A 4,261-nucleotide genomic window follows, 5' to 3' on the forward strand; every position below is an offset into this window, starting at 1 on the left:
ATAATGCAAGGAATAGTAAAACTCCCTAGATCTTTGAGTTTCGGGGGTAGCTTCTTCAGGAGAATGGGGCTGCACTCCTCCGTGAGCATCACTGTTTCCTCATCCTCTAACTTCCTTTTGTTGGATAAAATCTCCTTGAGAAATTTCGCGTAGCTCGACATCTGTTGCAATGCATCTACAAAAAGAATGTTAATATGCAATTTTCTAAATATTTCAATGAATTTGGAAAAATGCTTATCCTGATTTTTTTTCTTTAGTCTTTGAGGGAACGGCACAGGAGGAGTGTGATGTGCCAATTCTGGTGGTATCTCGAGAAAGGTCAATTTCTCTTTCCTTTGTCTTTGCCTCACTTCCTGTTTCCGTTCTTCTTCCCTAGAATTAGATGGTTTCTCTTCAACAACTATCTCTTCATCTACTTCCTCATCAGATTCTTCCTTTTCATTTGGTGGCTTTTCTTATTTCCCTGCTTGCTCCACCTTTTCCAAAATTGTCCCACTCCTAAAAAATATTGCATTTGCTTGCTCACGTGGGTTAGTCACTATGTTGCTTGGTAAAGACCCCAATGGTCTCTCATTTAGTGTTTCAACCAATTGCCCCATCTGTACCTCCAGATTCCGAATGGACGCCCTTTGATTTCTGAAATTCGTTCTCGTCTCATTCATAAAACCTGTGGTCACTTGCGTAAACTTCACAAACATGTCCTCAAATTTTGTCACTCTTGGGTCTACTGGTTGATTATTCACCCCTGTTTGGTTAGTTGGCAATGCTCTTTGGTTCCATTGATTGTTTTGCTGGTTCTGATTGCCCCAAGACAGATTTGGATGATTCCTCCAACCCGGATTATATGTGTTTGAATAGGGATTGTTTGGTTGCCTCTGATTTCCTGCCAAGTAGTTAACCTGCTCCGATGATGATGATGATGATGAAGCAAATGTGTTCCTTACTTGACACTCACTACTCACGTGACTACCTGCACAAAAATCACAAGTTAGTTGAGGAGCTTGAATAGATTTTATCTGCATATTTCCCAACTGTTTCTGAAGTGCTGTTAGTTGGGCTGAAATGGCTGTATATGCATCAACTTCATGAAGACCCATAGATTTCTTCGGTTGCACCCTCTCATTAGGTCTTCGATAATTGTTGCTTGCCAGAACTTCAAGTAACTCGTGAGCTTCTTCTGGAGTCTTACTTTGCAGTGCTCCTCCCGATGCTGCATCCACCATAGTTTGCACATTCACCATCAATCCGTTATAAAATGTTTGGACTTGCATCCAAACTGGCAACCCATGATGTGGACACCTTCTCAGTAATTCTTTGTATCTCTCCCAAGCCTCATACAATGATTCCGACTCTTCCTATAGAAACGATGTGATATCATTTCTCAGCTTTGCTGATTTCGCTAGAGGAAAGAATTTGGTCAGGAACTTCTGTGCTAAATCGTTCCATGTTGTAATTGTTCTTGTTGGTAATGCCATTAACCATCCCTTAGCTTTATCCTTCAATGAAAATAGGAATAGTCTCAATCTGATGGCATCATCTGACACTCCGTTTGACTTGAAAGTATCACAAATCTCTAAAAAATTGGCAATGTGTAGATTTGGATCTTCCTTCAAATCTCCCCTGAACTGTACCAACTGTTGGATCATCTGGATGATTGTTGACTTTATCTCAAAGTTGTTGGCTTGTACTATTGGTCTAGTGATACTTGACCCACTGCCATCAACTGAGGGAACTGAAAACTCCCTTACTGTTCTACTTTCTGCCATCTCTACAACTATGACTTCTGGTTCCACTGTAGCCTCAGTGTCTCTTCTTTCTCTGTTAAGTTTTCTAGTGGTTCTTTCAATCTCAGGATCAATAAGAACCACTGGCTAACGTCTTGCTCTTTGCATAAACTACACAGAAAAATAGAAAGAGTAAGATCACAAACCAACCTAAAAGAATAACAAAAAATTAAACAAACAATAAGTAAGCAAAAATAAAGCTCCAATCTAGCTAACACAAGAAAATTTTAATGTTAACACAAAACTCAATCCCCGGCAACGGCACCAAAAACTTGATGCATTGTAACTACAAGATGCATAAATAGAAAGTGCACTAGTCGCACAAAGTAATAAAGTGATGAGTGAGTATCATTCCCACGAGGATTGGTTGCTAAGCACTAAGTTTTCTACTGTTTTCAAGTTGGAGCAATCAAATTTGTTTGGATTAATGGGAGAAAATTAAACTTCAAACTAAAACAAAAATTGCTAAATGCTCAAAGCTAAATTATGAAAGAAATATTAAAAACAAGGTAATATCAATTTAAACAAACGGGTAGGGTTTTGACTTCATTCAGACTCTATGGATTAAACCTATGGATTATGCTATTTCCATATTCACATGCATTGATTGTAAATCGAATTCTCTAAATTGTAAAACATACCTTCTCAAGCTATGTTTTCCTACTTTTCCCTATTAAACTTCCGCACCCAACAATTTGAAGATTAATAGTTCAAAGCTCATTAAGCACATGGAATCCTAGATTGATTTCATTGATTCTTAAATTTATCTCTAGTATTCAATACTATAATGGTGATTACCCAAGAAGCTTAACATGACTCATTTCTCAATCTCATCATGTTCATCAAATAAAAGCAATAAAATCAAAATAACCACACAAACCATGCAATAGCATATGAAAATAACAAAAATCAATTATTTAATCCACGGAAATCCGAACTACATCAAACCCTAACCCAAAATAGGTTAGTTCATAGCTAAATCAATACAACGAGCAAGAAAAACAATAAACACAAAGTTCAACATATTGAAATAAGAGAAAATACAAGAGATCTCTCCTAGTTGAAGAATCCACCAGATTCAATCCCAAATCTTCTCACTTTTCAACTCAACTTCGTCAAATCTAAACTAAAAAAGATGAAAAAGCTGCTATAGACTAAGAAAAGCACGGCTCCCTCTCAAAATGGCAAACTTTTCCTTTTATACCTCCTCCAAAAACCTAAGACTTTGCCTAAAAATGAAACTGTGCGTTTTAAAGAAACTGAAAATTTCAAACTTCGCCGCGGTGAAGAAGAAATCTTGCTGCGGCAACGAAGTAAAATTAACTCTTGTGCGTAACTCATTTCACCGCAGCGAATAATAAACTTCGCCGCGGCGAATCTTCATGAAGAATTCTAAAATTATAGAATTGTCCTCCGCTTACTTCTTTGCTTGAATCTTCGATCTTCGATGCTCTCCCATGGAAACAAGCTTCATAGTGCTTTACTCTGCTTCAAAACTCTCCCAACTTCTGAGATCCGCTTACTTCTGAGTCTAGAAACTTTGATTCGCTCATTATTTGCTCAAAATGTCCATTTTTGCCTAAAACACAAAATGTAAAGAATTAAGTAGAAATTCAGGCATAAATGAACTAAGAAGTATCTAAAATCCGACCTAAAAGCTTAAATAAAATAGCATAATCCTCAGATTATCACTTACCTTGTGCTTGAGTAATTCCACTAGAATCTCTCTTTCTTTGGTAGACTTGTTCTTTCTCTAAAACCCTAAGCATAAACGCTATAAGAATTCAACACTTTAAAAATTAATCTCACATCTATTGCAAGAATTCTTACCTTTGGGTGCTTAGGATCAAATCTCTACCAAAATCCAACCAAAGGTCCTCTAAAATCCATTGGAAATTTGATGAAGAGATGAGAGAATTAAGAGTGAAGTGGCGTGAGATGGAGTAGAGAATGATAGGGTCTTTTTGCTTGAACTTTAATATCTCATATTAATATCCATACTTTCCCATTTTGCCCTTGAATTTTCTTTAAAATTCCATCTATGTCCCTTAGTCAATTACCATAATGCCCTCTTTTTATTGCATTCTCCATGAAATTCTCTCTTTCACTCCCCACTTTTTCAACTATTTGAGTGAAGAACCATTTTACCCTTAATGCATTTCTTCACATTTTCTCAAAATAACTTTAGCAAAAAAATCAACTAAAGGTATAAGAGCATAATTAAATTACGTACCTACATGTGGGCGTTACAGAATGTGTATGAAGGTACACTGACCATGGTGGTGAGCCCGAAAGGGATGAGGCAGCTCCATCCAGAGGGGTGGCATCGCCTTTCGTCTTGGCGATGGGCCAAGCGGAACTGAGGTAGAGCCAAGCAATGAGATCATCGACGAAGGGTCTAGTGATGATCGAGTGGGAAGAGACCACCAACGTGGGCCGGCCAACGACAGTGAGATTTCATCAACTAGGGGCATTGA

General features: G+C 37.7%; 1 non-coding gene across 1 annotated transcript; it reads left to right on the plus strand.

The window, feature by feature from the left end:
• The first annotated feature begins 1,281 nt into the window (after positions 1 to 1,281).
• LOC116132389 lies at positions 1,282 to 1,388 on the plus strand. The gene has a single exon (XR_004128403.1). It is a non-coding gene; the product is annotated as a small nucleolar RNA R71 (small nucleolar RNA).
• The last annotated feature ends 2,873 nt before the right edge of the window (positions 1,389 to 4,261 follow it).

Source organism: Pistacia vera, unplaced genomic scaffold (genome assembly GCF_008641045.1).
Source record: "Pistacia vera cultivar Batoury unplaced genomic scaffold, PisVer_v2 Contig100, whole genome shotgun sequence".
NCBI classification, from domain to species: domain Eukaryota; kingdom Viridiplantae; phylum Streptophyta; class Magnoliopsida; order Sapindales; family Anacardiaceae; genus Pistacia; species Pistacia vera.